Here is a 10,818-nt window from a genome sequence, read left to right as displayed (position 1 = left end):
AGCTTTAAGCCCTTCAGTACCTTTACGCGTTTCCATATTTATTCTGCTTACTTATTTGGTGATTTTATACAGCCTCGCCTCAAACTCATGTGGGGTTAAAATAGTGAAGACTGTGGCCATTAATTTTCTGACCTCCATAGACACTTCATAATGTCAGTAAAATAGTCTAATCGTATTCAAAACTCATGGTAAGAATGCGTCCCAGTACTGAAGGGTGGGGTGTGAACTGTTGCATATCAGCGGCAGAAGGGTTAAATAAAGTCATCTATTTAGTCTTCATTAGTACATGTATTAGGACACCCAGACTATATACCCATACATAATTTCTCACCGTATTACTCTAGTGCGTGCATTAGGAGGAGTGCGTGGCTCCTGGGTCTGGGTCTGAGTGGTGTCCCAGTGCAATGCGTGGATGTCAGATCTCGAGGAAAACCGTGAGCTGTCCTTGTGGTAAGTGAGGTGATCAACGAAAAAAGTATTATTCACACCAAATAAATTCTATCATCAATAAGCTACAGTGTGTCTTGAACCCAGGAGCCACTTTAAAGTAGACAAATTAAAGTAATATCACTCACTCTTCACCTTAGCACCGCATGTGTAGTTTGCCAGCGCTCTTCACATCACTGTTCGTTGATATGCCGTGCTGGGTATAAAAAAAAAAAAAAGGGACAAGGTAAGAACAGATCATTACTTGCTTTTTTTTTTTTTAATTTTCAGTGAGATAATTGTTCTGTTTACTTGATTATATTGGAACCAATTGAGTTGCTCTGTGGGAGAACGATCCAAGCGCCATTCCGGAGAAAACGCGTATTCTCGAGAGGACGAGACGGTGGAGCATGTGATGCTGGAGTGTGTGAAGTATGCCAGAGACAGGTATGAGATGATGCAAGTGGTGTTGACTGAGTTAGGGCATAACAGGAACGAAAGAGTGGAAAAGACGGGGAGTGGATGGTGGTGCTGCTGGGACTGAGTAGAGAAACGAATGAAAGGGGAGAGTGGATGGTGGTGCTGCTGGGACTGAGTAGAGAAACGAATGAAAGGATGATTGAGGCGGTGAAGGAGTTTCTGGCGTGCCAGATGTACAGTCGGTTAGAGCAAAGGACCGGTTTTTTTTTTTTTCGTGTGCCTTTCTTTTGTCTACAGGAGCTGCCGATCCAAAGGTCCGGCTCAGGAGTGATCCCGAGTCGCCTGTAGTATCAAGATCGCGCAAACGGGAACTCAAAGCACCTTCCACTAGATGTTGCTTAGATTATTCTCTCTATGACAATACGGTCTACACTTTGATTGAACGTTGCGTATATAATGAAAGTGGACGCCTTGAGCTCCCGTTTGCGCAGGAATACACGTTTTCGTTCGATGGCGCTTGGATTGTTATCCCGCGGAGCAACTCAAAAAAATTATTACTATTGTTATTATTACTATTATTTTCCTTTCCATTTAAGAATCTTGGTGTTCGGGGCGGCCTCGGGAAACGCATTAATGATTCAGTCTCTCTAAACCACCCAGACACCTGTTCACCCCTTCACACTAAGCCAAACCCTTTATTCTGCTGTATTCCCTGTAGAAGTTTGTATCTGAGCTTCTCCTTCGCGTTGTACTTGGGTAGGTGAAGCTGAGCGATGCAGGTGTGGTCCACGGGGAGGAAGCTGCGTGAAGCGGTCATCATCTGCTCTGCTCTGTCGGCCTGTGGGAGAGAGAGAGAGATGGAAAGTGTGTGTGTGTGGGGGGGTAATATTTGAGAGAGAGACGAATACAAATTAGTAACTGATTCACTGTTATTCAAAAACCACTTGTATTTCAGGAGAAGAAAGGAATAAGACGAAGAATAAGATGATCATAGGAGGGAAGAAAGAAAAGGAATAACAAACGACAAAAATTTATAAAAGAGGAGAGAGGAACGACAAAAATTTATAAAAGAGGAGAGAGGAAGAACATCATACGAGGGAAAATATTACTCACACTGTCTCTCCTTGCCTATCTGTCTGTCTCTCCCTGTTTGTCTCTTTCTTCCTTGCCTCTCTCTCCTGACACATTCCTCCCTTCTGGAACACGTCTGGCAGTTCTATCAGTTTGGTCTCGGCCCTCCTGATCCTATAGTGCATTCCGGCTCTTATCACAGCCACGGTCTTGTCTTAATAGGGTCCGGGAGTCAATTTCGCCTTTGTCGTGTAGAGTTATGGGTGATACTTGTCTCGTAGCTTGTGAGGTCTTGAGCTTTCTCCGTCTGTCTGTCTGTCTGTCTGTCTGTCCGGTGCCCTTTATTTGATCCCCTAACCTTTCTTTTCATCTTCTATCTTTTCGTCCTTTTATTCTTCATCTATTCACCTTTCTTCGCTTTTCTTCATCCATCGTCTTTATCTTGTTACGAGTATCTGCGCAACGCTTCCCTCAAGTTTGCTTTGATGAACAGAACGTTTTGTCTTTGTCTGGTGGTTGTGAGTCTCACTTATCCAAGCCCCCAACTGACAACACCTGCATTACTTTGACTACATGACTAGATACATCTTGTTAGCATTGAGCGCGGCGACGGAAACTTGGGCCAATACTTACGAAGAATAATACTTGGCGAAGATTTTAAATCTTTCACATTCAAGTATTGGCGGAATGCTCGTCCTACCTTTCAATAGTTACTCAAAGTACACTTAGTGGACAAGAAAAATGTTGCGAATGAGATAAGCTCGGATGTTGTAAGTGGATGTGAATCGAATCGCATACATTGAGTTGAACACGGCGAAAAAAAACTTTCCCATGATTCTACATCTTCCCTCCCCATTCATCCGGACTTGGGACCGGCGCTGAGTTCAGCTGGCTTGCTCCTCCGACTGGGGAAGAGAAAATCAGGTAGTTTTCACTGCCTCACAAACTCAATTCCTCCACCTATCAAGTGGACACAACCTTCCAGACAACTATCTCTATTCATTGACACTCAACTGTCTCCCTCTTCTACAATGGATATCCTCGGTCTGTCTGTCCTTTGCTCATAACCTTAATTGGAAACTTCACATCTCATCTCTTCCTAAAACAGCTTCTATGAAATTAGGCGTTCTGAGGCGTCTCCGCCAGTTTTCTCGCCCCTCCAACTGGTAATTCTGTATAAGGGCCTTATCCGCCCCTCTATGGTGTACTCTTCACATGTTCGGGGGTGGTTCCACTCACACAGCTTTATTAGATAGGATGGAATCAAAAGCTTTTCGTCTGAACTCCCCTCCTCTGACTGACTGTCTCCAGCGTCATAATGCTGCATCTCTTTCCATCTTTTATCGCTATTTTCATGCTAACTGCTCTACTGGTCTTGTTAACTGTATGCCTCCCCTCCTCCTGGGGCTTCGCTGATCAAGGCTTTCTTCTTGCTCTCGTCCCTATTCTGTCCAACTCTCTAACGCAAGAGTTGACCAGTATTCTCAATCATTCATCCCTTTCACTGGTAAACTCTGGAACTCCCTGCCTGCTTCTGTATCTCCGTCTTCCTACGACTTTTCTTTTTAAGAGGAAGGTATCACGACATTTGCTCTCTAATTCTGCCTAACTCTACTTATCTTTTAGAGAACCAGCACTCAAGTGGGCCCTTTTTTTCAATATTGTGTTGCCCTTGGCTAGCCTCTCTTGCTTAGAAAAAAAAAAAGTACTTTGTTCCGAGCTCTGAGTTCTCCTAAGCTCAAGGAAGGCAGCTTTTTTTACATATCCTCTTTTTTTTATCTAGATTATAAATGTAAAAATCTGAAGAAAATCAGGTACCATTAGATTAAAAAGATACACAAGTTCTTGAATTAAAAACAATAAGCAATTATTTATCAATCTTGATAAATTTAAGCAGCGCTGGCAACATACATACCTTCCACCAGCCCTCATTGTCTCATAGCTCTACTGCACATTCCTACAACTTGACATCTTTCAAGAAATCTTGCTAAGTAAATTGGCCATGTAGCAGTGCACACTTACTCCGTAGTGACAGACAGACCGACAAACGTTACTTGAATAAAAAAAAAATAGTGGAGACAAATAGACAGACTGAGGCAAAATAATGATGAAGACAGACTTGCAGACTAGTACAGATATATATGTGCACAAATCGATAAATGAACGGACAGAGGTAGACTGATAGACAAACATTAGTCGAAAGATCAGTGTCTTAACTACGGTAACAATAATGGAGGGAATACAACTCACCTATAACAACATCAGACGATATGGCCAACGAGTGTGTGCGCCAAACGATAACAACATCAGACGATATGGCCAACGAGTGTGTGCGCCAAACGATAACACTTCATCTTATTCAGCCACCACCATCACCACCTCGTCGCAGCCACTCACACGCCGCCAGCTGTGGGAGGACACAATGCATACAATATCCAAGGCCATGATAAAAGAGGGGCAATCACGGGTTTAGGAAGGTTAGCAGTATAAACCATCACAGAAACAAATTAAAAAATAATGAAAACTTGATAAAACAGAAAATAAAGAAATAATTACGATATGGTTACGAGGATAGGAAGGCTAACAGTATAAACTAACACGGAGAAACAAACAAAAATGAAAAAAAAATGTTCTAAACTTAAACATTAATTCTTTTCTATTAAGTATAAACTAACACGTTCTATTAAGTTTTTAAATTCTAAGTTTTCATCCTTTTTTTTTTTTTTAGTTTGTTTCTTCGAGTTTGTTTATCCTGTTAGCGTTCCTAATCCCGTAATCATATCTTACACATTTATTTCTTTTCTACGTAAGATGAGATTACGATGTCACAGTACACAAGAATCAGAACTAATAGTATTACGCAGCTGTGTCTATTTCGCAAAACCTGTCAAGTACGTATTGAAAGTTGGTAGTACCTAGCAACCAAGAACCTACTGTGCATTTCAGAGGACGTGAAGCAGGCACCGTTTCTCGCGTCTTCCAAACTATCAATCACCGCAGTTCTCATTAACCCCTTCAGTGCTGGGATGCATTTCTACCTTGAGTTTTGGGCATGATTAGATAATTTCATTACATTGTGAAGGGTCTATGGAGGTCAGAAGACTAATGGTACACAGTCTTCACCATTTTAATCCCCACATAAGTTTCTGAAGCTATATAAAATCGTCAAATAGTAAGCAGAAAGAATATGAAAACGCGTCATGGTACTTGAATGGGTTAACCACTACTCTACTCCTCTCACTTCAACTCTCTGGGTGTCTGTCACTGCCAACTGTCATACGTCAAATGCACAACACTACCACCACATAATGAGTCCCTCAACTCTACATGCATATAACACACAGCAATGCGATTATTTTCCAGAGAGAGAGAGAGAGAGAGAGAGAGAGAGAGAGAGAGAGAGAGAGAGAGAGAGAGAGAGAGAGAGAGAGAGAGAGAGAGAGAGAGAGAGAGAGAGAGAGAGAGAGAGAGAGAGAGAGAGAGCTATGGTGGAGGCGGGAAGGCAGAAGGGTTAGGGACGGATAGAAGTGTGGAGTGGTCAGAATGTCACCCAACAGCCAAGGTCATATGGCGCCGCTGAGGAACATTATTCACTCAAACTAAAAAAATATTCACTCTTAAACTAAAAAACTAATATTTAAGACTTAAGGTATGAGGAACCAAATGAAGGTGAAAATAAAAAGGAACAAATTAAAAAGCTAAGTAAGAGACAGCGGAAACAGTGTATGAGTGGACGTCACAGCTCCGTCATGTTTCCCTTGTTTGATTCACTCCCCACTGAGTTAGCTAGTGTGGGCTTCCACCTGATTGACTGACTGATACATTTATTGCCGCATTAATAATGAAATACAACAGAGGAGGAGGATGGACCTTGCCACCCACTCCCTGGACAAAGACAAAGAAAGAGTATCAAAAATATAAAAAATATATAGTTTCGACCTTAAATGACAAGAGTAAGCATCTTAATCCACCACATTTGGCAGTGAACCATTGTGTCGAACGTTACGGGAGGGTGTGAAAGAAGCTGTGCCGAAATATTGTTCTGATTCAACTGTTTGGAAATTATATGCGGAAAACGATGGCTGCCTTATCTCCTCTGAAATGCGCATAGAAAATAGGTTATACTCATGGAAAAGAAGAAAAAGAAAGGTTAAGTATGTGTTCCATATATCCAATCACATTATTCTTTAGTACACGAGTGAAAAAATCAAGCGAGGCGGCGTTTTCACAATAAGAGCAAGATATACGAGTTTCCCCAGAGAGGCAAAGGATTATGAAGCTTCACAGAAAACTAGTCTTTGAGAAGGAGACGATGCTAAATAATGGAAAACCTTAAATTATATCTCCTTTCATTTGCCCCATACTTTACTTATTAACGCCATCAATCAGTCTTTTCTACTTACATTACAGAAAAAAGATAGTAATAACACACTTCCAGAGGGAAAACTAAAGAAAATATAAACGAGCAAAATATATCTTTTTAATTAATTCCTTACTTTTTTTTTAATACTTAACATTACGATGTCTCACTAATCCCGCACACCTTCGCTAAACGACTTTTGTTACTTGATAGCTAACCCTTCAGTACCAAGTCGCATTTTTACCACGAGTTTGGGTACGATTAGACGATTTCATTTACATTAGCAAGGGTCTATGGAGGTCAGAAGATTAATGACCAGAATCTTCACTATTTTAATCCCCCACACGATTCCTAAAATTGTATAAAATCACCAAATAATAAACAAAATGGATATCAAAATGCATCATAGCTCTGAATGGGTTAAAGGAAGAGTTTGGGTGATTAGACGATTATATTTACTTTAGTAGGGGTCTATGGAGGTCAGAAGATTAATGGCCAGTCTCCATTATCTTAATCCCCCACATGAGTTCCTAAAACTATATAAAACCACTGAATAATAAGCAAAATGGATATCAAAAAGCGTCATAGCACTGAAGGGGTTAAGTGCCTTGGGTGGTAGTTAGATGATCGTTAGCTGCCTGTCCTCCTGCTACGGCCTCGCTTCATAAGGTTCTCTTCCTCCTCTCATCACTACTCTACCCAACTCCCTAATGCAGGAGTTAACCAGTGCTCTCAGTCATTCATACCTTCCTCTGGTAAACTCTGGAACTCCCTGCCTGTCTGTGTTTCCATCTTTCTATGACTTGATTTCATTTAAGAGGGAGGTTTCAAGACATTTATCCCTTTTTTGGCAAACTCTCTCGGCTCCTCAGAGATTAGCAAATAAGTGGGCTTTTTTTTTTTCCTGTTTCATGTTGTCCTTAGCTTTCCCCTCTTACATAGTTAAAATTTTGTTACGCGATAATTCGAATTGTTACGTAGAAGTTACGTGGTAGTTACGAGATAGTTACTTGGTAGTTAAGAGTAGTTACGTGGTAGTTAAGGGTTAGTTATGTGGTAGTTAAGACTTAGTTAGTAGTTACGGGATTGTTACGTGGTAGTCAAGAGTAGTTACGTGGTAGTTACGGGATTGTTACGTGGTAGTCAAGAGTAGTTACGTGGTAGTTACGGGATGGTTACGTGGTAGTTAAGACCAGTTACGGTCCTCCTTCCGTCTCGTGGTCGTTAACACATCATTAGGAAGCAGTTGAACACTTAGCTGCCAAAAAACTAAAATGCAAGCACCTTTTAAGCCAGAAACACTCTTCTCTCCCTATGACTATTTTCCAAGGCCACGGAGATGATTAGCGGGGTTTTCAAGAGTGTTTCTCCCGTTGATAATGTAAAAATCCCATCAATCTGCCTCTAGAACCGTAAAAACACCTTGAAAAACTCGTGTAAATTTAGATAAAGTTTGTTGACATGGTGGAGGTGGGGAGCAGAATTGTTTGAGAATACGAGCCTTGATGCCATTATATTACTGCTTACTGAGAACTTCTATACTCACACCAAGCATTCAAACACAACGTCGGGGAGAGAACGTGACAAGGTTAATAAAAGAGATAAATAAATAAATGGATAAATGAATAGATAAATAAAAGTCAGTCAGAAAATTCATGAAATATTTAGAGGGGAAAATCTTCACCAGGAATTCGTCACATCAAGGAAGGACGAGGAAATAAATCTGTCATTATTCACTCGTTTTCTTTGATGACTCGTGTTTCTCTCAATAAATCATCCCCACTCTCTCTCTCTCTCTCTCATTCCTTGATTACCTGTTCAACTAACTCTCTCTCTCTCTCTCTCTCTCTCTCTCTCTCTGTACTTACCTCCAGCTGGTCCGTCGCTTCTTCCCACGGCCACGGACATCACACAGGACGCGGACGTCACTCAGATCACTTCAATATCACTATACAAAAAATTTCCTCCTTTGGCTTCTCCCTGCTTCATCCTTCTTCCTGCTTAATTCCTCTTCCTTTTCGCTCCTTCCTGCTCCATCCTTCTTCCTTGTGTCTCCTTCCTTCATCCTACCTCCTCGTGGCTCCTTCCTTGTTCCATCCATCCTTCTCGTGGTTTCTCCTTGCTCCGTCGTTCCTCCTCCTGACTTCTTCCTTCCTCCTCTTCTCCTTACTGTACTCCATCCTTCCTTCACTTCGCTGACGGGGCCTTGAATATACATACCTCCTTCTCACTATTTCTATGTCCTGCTTACTCCTTCCTCTATGCTCCACGTGTCTCGTCTGCCGTTCGCTCTTCCTCACTTCCTCCCTCTTCCTTCCGGGACCTCCTCGTGTCATCAAAGAAAACGTACCAGTGTAATTTTGTTTTTATTTTTCTATTTAATGATAAAATGGAGATATATTGCTATCTATCTCTCTATGTTTGATTTTTTGTATGTGTTTATTTAATTTTTTAGATATATATAGCAGATTTTTATTGTTCATGTTGATCTCGATAGTTTGAATGATTATAGAAAACGAAGAACTGAGATATTTTTTCCACCTGTATTTCTTTATTCTTATTTCTTAATGCGGGTGAATAAATAAATACTAAGGTCTTACTGTGACGTGTAGATTAACTTCCTCTGAAAATAAAAGACACATTTCCTGGAGTTTACACACTGAAGGAAAGGAGAAAGTTTGTGTTTGTGCTTCACGACGATCACAGGGAAGCTTTGATCCGAACCTTGGAACTTACACGAAGCCTTGTTGGGACGGTCCTGTAGATACGTAGAGCGACACACACACACACACACACACACACACACACACATTTCCTTATTTTTGCAACACATAACACACACACTAAGGAAGTAACACTTAAAGTAGGGAAAGAAGTATTCCAGAAGATATGAAAAATTAAGGAAGGAAGGAAGAAAAGAAGGAAGGAGGAGAAAGAAAGGAAGGATGATATATATATATATATATATATATATATATATATATATATATATATATATATATATATAATTAATGAAAAAAGTGGGGTTATGAATGAAAACAATGAGAGAGAGAGAGAGAGAGAGAGAGAGAGAGAGAGAGAGAGAGAGAGAGAGAGAGAGAGAGAGAGAGAGAGAATATCAGTGATTGATTTAATGACTCCACAACTAATGATTTCTCCCTCGTTTCTTCTCTTCTATCTTTCTCCTTCCCTTCTCCTTTCTTTATATCAGTCTGCTATAAAACATGTCCATATTAAACCTGTCCATTTATTCACTTTATCTGATACATGGCACAACACAACATACAACACAAAATTAACCCCTTCAGTACCATATCACGTTTCCATATTCATTCTGCTTACTATGTGGTGGTTCTATACACCTTCAGAAACTTATGTGGGGGATTGAAAATAGTGAAGACTGTGGTTATAAATCTTTTGACCTCCACAGACCTTTCCTAATGACACCCAACACTCATGGTAAAAATGCGTCCTAGTACTGAAAGGGCAAATATGAATCACAACTTACATAAACAGAGTCACATACAACTAAGTAAGACCAAGCAAGGTTAAGTAAGGCAGGACCAGCCCACCTCACAACCCTGGCTAAGTCTGAACACCCTCGCAGTCACGTTTAAGGCATCATCATCGTACTCCTGGCAACTTCCGAGTCCTAACATCCACACGCGGTACGGTTTTGCTTGTCAATGTTAATAATAAATACACGTAGCTAAAATAGAGTCAAATGGTGAGTTTTGAATTGTAAAGGCTGCTGTGTGTGTGGGGAGGGGGGTAAGCATTTGTATAGTTAATCACATGCATACTTTTCATGTTGAGGGATAGGTTGCCACAAGTACGATGACTATTATATCGTTTCTCTGAGGACTGGCCAATCAACAATAAAAAAAACGAGTGGCAAAGAAAGACCTCACTGAAGATATCAAACAAGATAAACAGGTCCCAAAAACACCCGATGCAAGTCCCTTTGAAGCGTAATATATAATCAAATGCTAAGTTTGAAATTGTAAATGCTGCTATATGGTTGTGTGTGTGTGTGTGTGTGTGTGTGTGTGTGTGTGTGTGTGTGTGTGTGGATAAGCATTTATATACTTAGACATGTAAATGGATAGGTTGCCACAAGTACGATGACTATTATTTCTTTTCTCTGGCCAATGAACAACAAAAACAAGAGTGGCAAAGAAACAGCTCACTGAAGATACCAAACAAGAGAAATTGGTCCCAAAACACCCTCCCTTTGAAGCCTCCCTCGTGAAGAAGCTGACGGAAAGATGTCCTTGTTACAATTTACACTTCCTCTACATGATCGAGTTTGGACACCTTTCCGTCACAGGTAGGGAGGAGTGGAGATGCAGCCTTCAGTGCCCGTGACAGCGACTACCTCGATGGTGCCTTACAGCGCTTGGTGAACACTTAACATTACGCATTGTACCTGAGTGGTGAGAGAGTAGGAAGAGAGGTGAAAGAGAGATGATGAAAAAAAGGGAGAGAGTAAAAGGGAGATCGAAATGTGATGAGATGAAGAAAATATGGTAATAAGAGAG

General features: G+C 40.8%; 1 long non-coding RNA gene across 1 annotated transcript; it reads right to left on the bottom strand.

The window, feature by feature from the left end:
* Positions 1 to 1,130: 1,130 nt before the first annotated feature.
* Positions 1,131 to 8,541, bottom strand: LOC123508775. Its single transcript, XR_006676002.1, has 3 exons — positions 8,146 to 8,541; positions 4,168 to 4,324; positions 1,131 to 1,684 (listed from the first exon to the last, which is right to left on the bottom strand). It is a non-coding gene; the product is annotated as an uncharacterized LOC123508775 (long non-coding RNA).
* Between the last annotated feature and the right edge of the window lie 2,277 nt (positions 8,542 to 10,818).

The sequence above is a fragment of the Portunus trituberculatus genome, chromosome 25 (genome assembly GCF_017591435.1).
Source record: "Portunus trituberculatus isolate SZX2019 chromosome 25, ASM1759143v1, whole genome shotgun sequence".
In the NCBI taxonomy this organism is placed as follows: Eukaryota; Metazoa; Arthropoda; class Malacostraca; order Decapoda; family Portunidae; genus Portunus; species Portunus trituberculatus.
This window is presented reverse-complemented; position numbering and strand designations above follow the sequence as displayed.